The 12,733-nt window shown below is 40.9% G+C and overlaps 1 long non-coding RNA gene across 1 annotated transcript; it reads left to right on the forward strand.

Annotated features, from left to right (window-relative positions):
* The first annotated feature begins 381 nt into the window (after window positions 1-381).
* LOC148115339 (uncharacterized) lies at window positions 382-5,237 on the forward strand. The gene is made up of 2 exons (XR_015732426.1): window positions 382-527; window positions 2,804-5,237. It is a non-coding gene; the product is annotated as an uncharacterized LOC148115339 (long non-coding RNA).
* Window positions 5,238-12,733: the final 7,496 nt, after the last annotated feature.

The following is a 12,733-nucleotide window of genomic DNA, read 5'->3' on the forward strand; positions in this document are numbered from 1 at the left end:
CTGCAGGCAGCAGGCAGTTTGATTCTCACTGGCTCAATCTTTCCGGGGTCAGTAAAACGAGGACCCAGATTGTTGGGGGCAATATGCTGATTCTGTAAGCTGCTTAGAGAGGGCTGCAAAGCACTGTGAAGCAGTATATAAGTTTTAAGTGCTAGTGTTAGTGACGATGGTAGCTGGAGCTGAGGGAAACTGGTATTTGAAACCTCTGGAGGACATGTTGATATAAGTGATATCTCATCTCATAGATAATATGTGCCCACAAATGCAGTCAAAACACTACATATTTAATGACAAAAAGCACCCCCTTATTTTCCCCCTAACCCTAATTTCTCCATTCCTTCCCTCCTTCCTCCATTCCTTAATCTCTCTGTCTCTGCCTCTCTCTCTTTCCAGATGTTGACACCCTAAAATTCATGATCTAATTGAAGTCTTCAGAGTTGATAAGGATCAATCTTGGCACCAGAATGAGAAATTACTGGCTGTTCTTAAATTCCTATTTATATTCACTCAGAATCATGCCAAGCACAGTTAAGTTTGCCTGTTGGGCAAATATATCTTTCAACTTACATTATGTTTGTATGTATGCATATGTGTGTGCGTTCGTGTATGTATACGTGCATGTATCTAACTCAGCCATGTTCTAAAGATACTAAACAGAGTGATATAGATGAAAATATTTCAAATTAGCCTTCATGAGAGCCAGTGGATAAAATTGGTCCCAGAGGCTTGGATTTTGTCTTCCTGTCACAAATTTAATCAAGGATTGAGGCAAGTCACAAATTTCTTATTTGGAAATAGGAAAAACACATTTCAAAACTATTCATTTCAGAATCTGTTGGATGAGAAGTGAAACTAGTCACCAGAAAATTTGGCTGGATAAATTTTTATTTAGGATCTAATATGGTCAAAGACTCCCACTCTCCTTGCAATCTTCCCAATTGCAAAATACCAATCAAAGTCATTATGCTTTTTAAAAAAAACCATTTCTCCTTAGTAAACATCTTGTAAGAAAAAAAGGTAGAACCATCTTTCTAAGTAGGGTTCTGCGGAAATCTGGATTTGAAGAACAGTATGATTCAGAACATGTCTGGTGCACACTACAGAGTTAGAGTTGCAAGCCCAGGGTTCAGATGCAACTGCTCCAAAATGTTCATTTCACCCTTCAAAATCCAGATCTCTGAACAAAATCCTCTTACAAATACAGATGATGATGGTTAGATCTCTCATAAAATGTATGTTCCAGACAAAGTGTTAGCATAACCCTGTCATATGAGTCTGTGAGATGAGTGGTTTCTAAATTTTATCCCGCCCCTCTCTCTGTCTCTCCCTCCCTCCCTCCCTCCCTCCTCTCCTGTGGACAAATCCTTTGTTGCATGAAAATTTGGGAGATGAGCCCAAAATATCCAAAGCAGGAGATGGTGAAAGGATATAAAAGATGCTTTCAAGTATGCAAGGGATGCAAACATGGCATCTGACTGCATTTTTTAAAAGCAGCCATATCTTTTCTTGGAATAATACAACAGCTAACAGCACTGTAGGAATGCGGTGACGCAGTGGCTAAGATGCTGAGCTTGTCGATCAGAAGGTCGGCAATTCAGTGGTTCGAATCCCTAGTGCCGTGTAACGGGGTGAGCTCCCGTTACTTGTCCCAACTTCTGCCAACCTAGCAGTTCGAAAGCATGTAAAAAATGCAAGTAGAAAAATAGGGACCACCTTTGGTAGGAAGGTAACAGTGTTCCGTGAGCCTTTGGCGTTTAATCATGCCGGCCTCATGACTATGGAGACATCTTTGGACAGCGCTGGCTCTTTGGCTTTGAAACGGAGTTGAGCACCGCCCCCTAGAACTGGAAACGACTAGCATGCATGTGCAGGGGAACCTTTACCTTTACCTTTTAACAGCACTGTACAGCTACAATTTTTAAAACTGATCCAAATGTTTACATGTTATTTCATTTCCATGTCTCCACGTATGCTGGGGTTCTCACACAAAAAGTGTTGAATATGACTATTGTTTCTATTCAATAATTTCTCACATGGCTCCTAAGATTTTCTCCTCTTCCAGTGCATAGAATTCGAAACTCTGATTGCCATTGGGACGAGCAGCAATTCATGAAAAGTTTGTTGCATTTTGAATAAACAAACAAAAAAACAGCCTTGAGCTGCGCTGGACTCCCAGTGACTGAATCCATGCTGTTCCCTGGGCATGCAGAAGCTGCCATAGCTGTCTCCTGGAATCACTTTCTTGATGAAAATAAATACATTTCTCACATTAACCAACAAGCCTGCAAATTCCAGGGAGTGCTCCAAAAATCTCAACCAAGGCTAACCCTGCTTAACTTTTGAAGTCAGCCAAGATCACTTAGGTTCTATAGGAAATGGCCACCTAATTACTTACAATTATGTTGTTTTGGATCATGGAATGAATTCAAGCAGTTGTGACTGCAGTGTTGACAAATGTCACTAATATTCAGGGTATTATTGGTTTCCCTGCCAGTAAGGAAGGTATTCAGTTTCTATACCGCTGTGAAAAACCTCACACACTTGGGAAAATCTTCACTCAAGGAGTGTTTTAGCAATGCGCAATACAGTTTCTGAATTAACCCCATTTTTTTGATGTTCTCTCAGTGCAGTGAACCACAAGCAGACCCCACAAGCTGTTTTGAAGGAATTCTAAGTCCCCCAAGAAACATACATATTACTTAAACTTAAATCTGGACAAAGTTTTGCATGTTATATAAATGCAGCCAATAGATTTTTAATTGGTCCGATTAATCCAGGCATTGTTGGTTTTGTTGGGTTTCAGGGTGAAGAGAAATCCTGTGATGACCAGTTCCAGCCTTAATTGAAAGTCAAGTCAGGAGTGGCTCTGACTAGCACTCCACCACTGCTAAACTTGGGCACTGCTGCCAATACACCTGGTGAGCTGAAAGCAATTTATTGAAAGAAAAAAACAACAACAGAAGAAACTCCTGGCAGATATTCTGAGTTCTTAGTTTAAGGGCTGGAATGTTTGCATTCCTTTCCTGATAGGCCAGTCAATCCTGAGGAGACCAAGAGATAACCTTATATGGTAAATGAGAACGCTTGCTTTACTTGCCACACCTTCCTAAGAGACTGAACTTGTCGGGAAAGATACTCTACATTGAACTTCAGGTGGATGGAGTGCCTTCCTTTCCTTCCTTCCCTCCTTCCTTCCTTCTTTCCTTCCTTCCTTCCTTCCTTCCTTCCTTCCTTCCTTCCTTCTTTCCTCCCTTCCTCCCTTCCTCCCTTCCTCCCTTCCTCCCTCCCTTGTAAGAAAATGGGTCAACAAATGAGAGGAATGCAACTAAATGTACCCCCCTCTTTATAGGACCCACTCAGTTCTAAACTAACTGACCATATTTCAGCATAGGGTGCTATGCAAACCCAGCCAGTTATGGTTAGTTCCTGGCTCTTTGTGTAATAGGAACCTAGATAATTGGGTTAATTAAGTCTGTCTGACTAAAAATATTTTAGGAACACACATTTTAGGGAGTGTTATTGTAGCTCTCCATTTATCCTATGCCAGTATACTTCTTATACTGTAGGATATCCCCCATTTTTCTTGCTTTCACTGTTGCAGTGTAAATACAAAATTTACCAATTACACCTGAGTTTCTTGTAGCAAGTATGTGAAGAAACACATGCGCATAAAGGGTGGTTCGTGATTCATAACCATTTGTTTAGTGACCATTCAAAGTTACACTGGCACTGAAAAAAATGTGATTTATGACTGGTCCTCGTACTTAATGACCATCGCAGCATTCCCCATGATCATGTGATCAGAATTAGAGTGCGGAGAGAGGGGAAGGAGTAGAGAGAGAGGAAGGGAAAAGAGAGGAGAGGAGAGAAGAGGAGAAAGAAGAAAAGGAAAAGGGGAGGAAGAAGAGGGAGGGGAAAGAGGAGTAGAGGAGAAGGTTAGAAGGGGGGAAGAAGAGAGGAGTGGGGGAAGAGAAGGGGAAGTAGGAAAGAGAAGGAGAGGAAGAACGAAGGAAGTAGGAGGAGAAACAGGGGAGGAGAAGGGGGGGAGAAGAAGAAAGGTTAGAGTAAAGGTAAGGGGTAAAAGAGCAGCCCTGAAAAAGTAAAAATGAAAAATGAAAGTTAAAAAAGATGAATGAAAAATGATGGAAATGACTATACATGTAAATGTGCTTATGAAAAATAAAAATAAAAATATTTTTAAAAAAGAATTAGAGTTCTTGGCAATTGGCATGTACTTATGACATTTGCAGTGTCCTCAGGGTCACACGATCTCCATTTGTGGCCTTCCCAGTTGGCTTCTGACAAGCAAAGTCAATGAAGGAAGCTGGACTCACTTAACAACTGCATGATTCACTTAACAGCTGCAGTGGTTCACTTAACCATGGCAAAAAGGGTCATGAAATTGGGTGTGTCTCACTTAAAAACCACCTTGCTTAGCAATGGATATTCTGGTCCCAATTATGATCATAAATCAAGGATTGCTACGGTACTATGTATTATCATATATGTCTCTATGTGTTGGCCTTCTACTTGAACAACCAACTGCGCGTAGGCTTACATTATTTAAACTTTCATGCAAGAATGACCAATACAGGTAGTCCTCAACCTACGCCCACAATTGAGCCCAAAATGTATGTTGTTAAGTGAGAAACTTGTTGAGTTTTACCCCATTTTATGACTTTTCTTGCCACAGTTGTTTAAGTAAGTAAATCACTGAAGTTGTTAAATTAGTAACATGGTTGTTAAGTGAATCTGGCTTCCCCAGAAGGTTGCAAAAAGTGATCATATGACCCCGGGACACCGCAACCGTCATAAATATGAACCAGCTGTCAAGAATCTAAATGTAAATCACGTGACCATGGGAACAGTCATAAGTGTGAAAAATGGTCACAAGTCGCTTTTTTCGGTGCCGTTGTAACTTTGAATGGTCAGTAAATGAACTGTTGTAAGCCGAGGTCTACCTGTATAGTGTTTTCTGCCCTGCTATCCAAATACTGTAGATATTTGGGAATTGAATCTGCTGTAATGTAATCTGTAAATGTGGAAATGCTGCTAAACTTTGCTATTACCTTTTTTTAAAAAATGATTTTTTTTCATAGCGGTGACGGCCTTGATTGTTGATCAGCATTATGCTTTTATAGCTTTATATCCTCTTCCAAAGTAAAGCTGCCTCTACGCAGTTGTTTAGCAGGCTGAACATATTTAAAGTTATATTTTACAATAAAAGGTAAAGAGCATTTGGGTGTTCCAAATACTTTGCAGTCGTTTCGTCCAGCCGTTCGTCCATCATTGCACATAAAACAGGATACTATTATTCTCCAAATTTTGCGGATTGGAAACTGAGGTGAAATGATCTCCTTGTATCTCCCTGTGAATGCACAGCTGTAGCTATTTTCCCAGCTCAAAATAACCTCCCACCTAACAAAGTACAGGAATGTCTTTCAGTGGGAGGACAAAAGCAAGAGACTTTTTTTTTTTTAAAAAAAAGATTTCTTTGTAATTCATCCTTCAGGTCCAAACAGCTCAGCTTGTTGTTTCCAATCCCACAAATGTGTGCTTGGCGTGGCTTTCATGAAACTACAAGAACACTCATCCCATCTCTGTTCACCAAGCCCCATCCCCAAATTCCTTTTTAAGAGGAAAAGATAATTGATGTAGAGATCAAATCTGGCAATAGAATCTAATCATTTGGTAACTGCGACTTCTCAAATTTTAAGGGCCGGTTTACATAAAGAGGGGAATTAAAATGGCAGAGAGACTCCAATGGACTTCAGTTTAAGTGTGTGTTGGTGGGGAAGGAAGGTATTGTTGATTTAGGTAACAGAAACAGGAAAATCTCATCGTCTTTAGAAAAATCAGCTTTTCAAAGAGGGAATTAACCCAAAGCTTGTTTATTAGATTAGAGTTAATTTCATACTGATATTGTTTTCTGCTACTCAGTTGATAGCAGCGAGGCTCTGAAATTCTGTAGAAACATCTGCTTTCTACGTCTGAACTGTCTTCAGCTGGTGTTTTCAGTTCAAAGAATGCTAGGTTATAAGCCATGGTTGAAACTCCAGAGAAAAACTATCAGAGTGGATAGTAGCTGGATACAGGCGTGGGTTTCAAAAAATTTAGCAAGGGGTTCTCTGCTTGATTGCTGGGTGGGCGTGGCCATGGTGGGCGTGGCCTAGTTGGCCTCCTGCACCATGGCGGGTGTGTGTGTGTGTTTGCCCTCCCCAGGCTCTGGAGGCTTTACTTGAGCCTCCGGGAGGGCGAAAATGGCCTCCCCAAGTTCCGGAGGCCCTCTGGCCCTCTTCCCGAACTTCCAGTAGGCCCATTTTTTGCCCTCCCTGAGCCTCCGCGCGCGCCCTGCATTTACCTGCATCCAAAATGGGCCATGTGGGGACTCCTGGGAGGGGTGGGGTGGGCGGGGCGGGGCCAGCCAGCAGTGGAATTTGGGGGTTCTCCGAACTGCACAGAATCTTAGCTAGAGGTTCTCCTGAACCCCTGAGAATACCCAGCAGCCCACCCCTGGCTGGATAGAAGATTTAATTTGATCTGAGGGGTAGGACATTGATCATTCTCTTGAGTCTGCCACATTGACTTTTCAACAGTTCCTCTTGGATGCCGAAGCCAGAGAGATGCATGAGATGCCTTACGATCTTTACTATTTTATCAAGTTGCCTTCATGAGCCCCTGGAATAACACTGAAGTCTTATTTTAGTCTTGAAAAAACACTCAACTGCTTGTTTGGTCAGTTTCTGTGTAAAACCATACCATCTTTTCTTTACCTTCAATGAAAGAATGTCTTGGGATTTGCCCTCATCATATGGAAGAATGAAACTTTCCTCTTGCTGCTAAATTTATCTTTCCACATGACTCCATCTAATTTTAACTCATTGCAAGTTTGGGGAATCCTACTTTACGGTTGTTTCTCCAATATGCATTTCTTTCTTTCCTGCAAAATTCTGTATCTTCCAATGCAGTGCAATAGCTAGAGTGAGGAGAGTACGTTTGGATGCCCTTTTAAGCTGTTACTTGTCATCCAGTCCTGCATTTGGAGAAGCTATATTTTTTCATTTCAAATGCAAAAAAAAGTTAGCGTGACTATTTGGAGCTGTCCCACCCATCCCACAACCCCAAAAGATTCAGTCTTTGTTTGATCTGCTGCTGAAGCAGAATCTCTCTCTCCCTCCACCCCTCAGTCTACAAGGGATGTTATTCAAAGCTTAGTTGCTAATCCTTTTGGATTTTTCACAGGCGCTTTCATTTTGGAATGCAGTTCAGCAATACAAGTCTGGCATTGTTCTTTGTGGAAAGAAGAGATATCCCACCTGAACCCTAGAGGGCGCTGAATACACATGTAAACATGGGCTTGGGGAAGGTTTTATCTGCCACACCTTCTCTGGCTTGTAGAAGAGGCCAAGAGACAAAATAGTTACTTCAAAGATTTTTGAATGCTCCTTTGTTTTCCCTTTGTAATCCTTCCTCAATGTGGCTGTTAGCAAGCAATGGAGGAATCTTTCAATTTTTGTTTGGCTCCGTTTCTTGATTTTTCTTCAAGCTCGATTACTGAAAAAGGAGAAGGGAATATGTCATTAGGGGAAATATGTCATCTAGAAATTCCCCTAAAGAAATTTCCCCTGATTGTTCTACGGATGTTTCTTGTCTTCTTTATGACAGCTGCATACTGCATGCTCTAATTTTTGGGGTTGCTTATATAGATGATTATTTAGCATAAATGCTCAGGGCAATTGGGGGAGGGGGATTATTTTACTTCCCGTAGGAAGTTAGCACCCACCCCTCTCCTAGAAGAATGAAATATTCTAGGAAATATTAAAAAGGCAGAATATTATACCTTCCTGGATGAGAAAAGGAGAAACATATTTTTGGAAAGCAGCCCCCATCTTTGTTAATAACCCCAGAAAGACTGGTGCCAACCTATCTACAAGACAAAAGACTGGGCCATCTTATCTACAAAAGACCTTCAGCTCCAGGGTGATAGGATTAGCCCTCACTCAAGATCCAAACCAGGACAAAGCCATTAAGCCATAATAGGAATTGTTCAAAGCCCCTTCATTACATCACCCAGCAAGATTCAACCAAGCCTGGGACTCAAGACAATCTACAAAGTTACCCCTGCATGGCCCCATGGGAGTCTGACAACCAATCAGAATACATTTCTTACACAGGAACAGGAAGCTCCAAGGCGGGGCCCAAGAGAGAGTATAAACCTCTCTCTCACACACATATGTGCTCAATTGCCCAGGACCTCAAATCATGTGGTCCTGTCTACCATTAAACCATCTTTCCAAATAGCCTCCATGTTTCCAGTGTCTTTCTCCCCACTTGGAACTAAACACAGATGGACATTTCTTTCAACATTCCCTCCATTAGTTCCAAGTTTACTGCTTATTTTGACTTCACAGAAATAACTAGTAGCCATTCTATTTCCTACATTTTTTTTCTGTATTAATTTAGTGGAGGCTTCTGATTTTTGTAGGACATGATAAATATTAAATATTTGTGTGAATCAAGGGAATCTTTCTAGACACAAAATACTATCTGGTATTATTTCTCATTTTTCTTCTTTTTGTGTGCTTCAGTTCTCCCAGCTGATTTTAGTCAACCTTGATATTTCCTGAGATGTGAAAATTCTTTCTTTAAAAAAAAAAAGACCTCTAATAAATCTTTCTGCAAAGCCCTTAAATCCACAACAGAAATTAGTTGTTAAGTGCTGTGAGAAGTGATGTGTGTGTTTTGTGTATGTGTGTGTGTGTGTGTGTGAGAGAGAGAGAGAAGATAAAATTATCCACAAATCCGCTCAGCACTGGTCTGAAGATAGCTCACTAACAATTTCCAAGGGGCTTTATTGCCATGCCACCCGTCTGTATCTCATCGTCCATCTGCAGCTAAAGCAGCCAGAGAATAGATTGTCATGCTGCAGGCAGGTAATATGCAGGCTATTGATGCAGAGGATAACAATCTGAAATAGTGTGTTTTGTATTGGTAATCCCGTGGCTCCAAGTATCTACTAGTATCCTGTTCTACTGGTATCCTGTGGATTGTTAAAGGCGGGGGGGGGGGGAGGGATAGGTCTGCCATCAATCTAAAGCAGCAGTCTGTGGACCAGCACTGGGTTGTGGCATGCCAGAAACTGGGCCACAAACAAGTGAAGCCCCATCCATGGGATGCAGGCAGCATGCGAAACCATATCCCCTCTGGTCCGCGGAAAAACCTCTCTCCATGGAACCGGTCCCTGGTGCCCAAAAGGTTGGGAGCCACTAATCTAGAGAGTGTAAAACTCTGTAATTTACTAACTTGTCCCTGGCTTAATTGGATGTCTAATTGAAAAGACTTCCTGTCTTGTATTTCCTTTCCAGTAGCTTCCAGGACCCCTGCCTCTTCATTTCTTCTTCTTGCCTATTGTGTTGAGCATTGTGTGCAGCTCCCACACTGATCTCCACTGTTAAACTCTTCTCAAACACCAGCTCTTCAACAGCCTACTTACCCAGATGCCGCATAAATCTAGTCATTCTCTAGATGGCAGTCAAGAGATTATTTCTTGCCAGCTCTAGGATGGGAGGGGAACACATTAATTACGGTATATGCATATTGCAAGTGTTTAATGGAACACCTATTGTTGCTGGTTTTGATTTCACAACATCAGGAATATTTAAATGGTGATTAGACTTTGGGCTTATTCATTTACTTTTTAAAAAATATCTGAGATCCACCCATCAGTACCTGCGACACCCATATAACACTCAAGAATTCAGAACCTAGGAATGTATTTTGTATAGTAGAACTGAATGGAGTTGATAGTCCAGTTCATGAAAATGCACTCATTAATCCATTATTTTTCATTTTAGTAATGTAATTCGGGGCAACTTGTAAGTGAGTAACACTGTTAGCATTACTTTAACTATTGGGAAGCAAACTTTTCTCCACTATGATTAATTTCTGGTTTTCCCTAATTTCTTCTGTGCCTGATTCAAAATTGTACTGCATGACAATGTTTTTCAACAGAAGTTTCAAGAGTGTTATCCAACTATTTCATCTGGAAGGTATGCTTACCTTTCCTGAATGGAATGCAGCCCATCCAGGTTTAAGTTGTTCATTGACTCGAAACCTTTCTCAACAGTGGCTGAAATATCGAAGGAGCAGCAGTGTGTTGTCAGAGCAACACTTGTGTTGTTTGGCTGGTGTTTGCAATCACATAAATAGTAAAACCAATTTGAGAAAGCAACATAACAAGCACATAAGTAGTTTTCTGGTGAATCACTTGAAGAGCTTTTTGTACCTTCTTTTATCACACATATCTGGAATATTTTTCTCCCAATTGGAAACACTCCTCCTGTAACACTCTGCTGCATCCAATATATTAGCAATTGCCTCTTCTATGGAAGACCAGCATGCAACTAGTTTGATGGCTTCATTATGGATGATGATTTTGCCTAAATTGAGAAATCCTTGGGCTAAATCCCAGAGACCTTCTATGTAAACTCTGGCCACTCCGTGCTCTCTCCCCCTCCTACCTACAAATTGTCCCTTTCTCAAGGAGCATAAATTAGGTAGTCCAGGGTGAAGGAAAGCAGATTCTCATATGATTATCCTCCCCATAAAAGATTTGTATGGTGCCGAATTTTGGTTCCTTGGATTCATGTTTTATTAACTAAAGCCATACCCATTGATGATTACCTCTTGTTTCTTAAGGTAAAGGTAAAGGTTCCCCTCGCACATATCTGCTAGTCGTTCCCGTCTCTAGGAGGCAGTGCTCATCTCCATTTCCAAGCCAAACAGCCAGCACTGTCCGAAGAAGTCTAAGTGGTCATGTGGCCGGCATGACTAAATGCCAAAGGCACACAGAACGCTGTTACCTTCCCACCAAAGTGGTCCCTATTTTTCTACTTGCATTTTTTACGTGCTTTCGAACTGCTAGGTTGGCAGAAGCTGGAACAAGTAACGGGAGCTCACCCTGTTACGTGGCACTAGGGATTTGAACCGCTGAACTGCCGATCTTTTGATCGACAAGCTCAGTGTCTTAGCCACTGAGCCATTACGTTCCTTGTTTCTTAAAGACAGACAAAAGCTATGTCATTAGTTCGCCACAAAGTGCTGTGGCTGCAAAGAAATTGATATTTTGATTTGTGTTGGACTGTACGAGACAATAAATTAGTAAAATGTCTGCTATTCTTTGGGGTGGTTTGGTATACATAGAGGATGGATTTACATTGGGAGGGATTCCATGAAGATTCATGATACTACTCCTTATCTGTGCAGTTCCATCTTGCACTCTGTTTGTTGGGGTTATCAGCCTCCAATGAAGTGTGCAAGTTCAGTTGAGTGGTTGGGAAGAGAAAATTGGGATACATTATTCCAACCGAAATGCCAAGAGGAATAAATGACAAAATGTTTTGGTTATTTTTTCACCATTTCCTTTTTAAATAGCTTAGGACTTTATTTAGAACACCCACATTTTAATACAATACACATACACATACACAACAAGGATATTGCATTATTCAATGCCATCAAATGAGTCGATTCTCACTGAATGGATATTTGAGCCACAGAAAGTGAGCAAAATGAACACTACAGGTACAGAAACAGAGAGCTTGGTCTTACTCAAATTTAGTATCCGGTTATTGTGAAGACTTTTGAGTTCCCATCTGATAATTACAGAGGAGCCACCCCCATAGATCAGATGACAATGTAAGTAACAATGCAGATAACGTCTTACAAATGACTCAGTTCTTGTTTCTTTTGTCACTTAGGAACAGCAACACAAAGGCAGTGAAAATCTTAATACTTAATACTTGAGGTACTTCCTACCAAGGGGAGAGGGCCTCCATACTCTCAGTGGTAGTGTCCAGCTTGTTCACCTCCCTGCATAATACACTAGCTTGTAAAAGAGCCCCATGCTGAAGGCCAACAAATAGTCCTCAACGTACAAACACAATTGACCCCCAAATTTCTGTTGCTAAGCGAGATAGTTGTTAAGTGAGTTTTGTCCCATTTTATAACCTTTCTTGCGATGGTTCTTAAGTCAATCACTGTAGTTGTTAAGTTAGTAACACGGTTGTTTAGTGAATCTGGCTTCCTCATTGTCTTTGCCTTTCAGAAGGTCACAAAAGGTGATCATCTGACCTCGGGACACTGCAACCGTCATAAATGTGAATCAGTTGCAAGCATCTGAATTTTGGTCATGTGGCCATGGGGGATGCTGCAACAGTCGTAAGTGTGAAAAAAACTCACTATTTTCAGTGCCGTTGTAACTTTGGTCACTAAATGAACTGTTGTAAGTGGAGGATTACCTGTATTTTTGATGAAAATGGGGAGAGGAGAAATATGTGGAAGACTGATAAAACTCAGCGAATGGAGCCCTGAATAGGCTCCATCCTCATAATAACCATATTTTTGCAATGGTGAGAATGGCCCAGAAATATCAGATATTCTTTGAACCACAACTGGAAGGGTTTGTTAACATAAAAGCTCATTGTTTAGAGGTGCCCTTGATTGTTATGTGGATTGTTATGCGGATGAAGTCCTATTTAACATTTTATTTTAATAAAATCAGTCACCTATGCATCTCTAGTATTTAAATAACAGTACAGTAGCATGAATATCTGATCCCAGTGCATAGAAATGCTAGCTATAACAGGTGGAAAGCATTATATTTCAGCAAGACCAAAATAATTGCTGCAAATATATTATCTCGCCAAATACCAAAAATATACCCAGACAATAA

This window comes from Pantherophis guttatus, chromosome 2 (assembly GCF_059756535.1).
Source record: "Pantherophis guttatus breed Tessera chromosome 2, ASM5975653v1, whole genome shotgun sequence".
NCBI lineage: Eukaryota > Metazoa > Chordata > Lepidosauria > Squamata > Colubridae > Pantherophis > Pantherophis guttatus.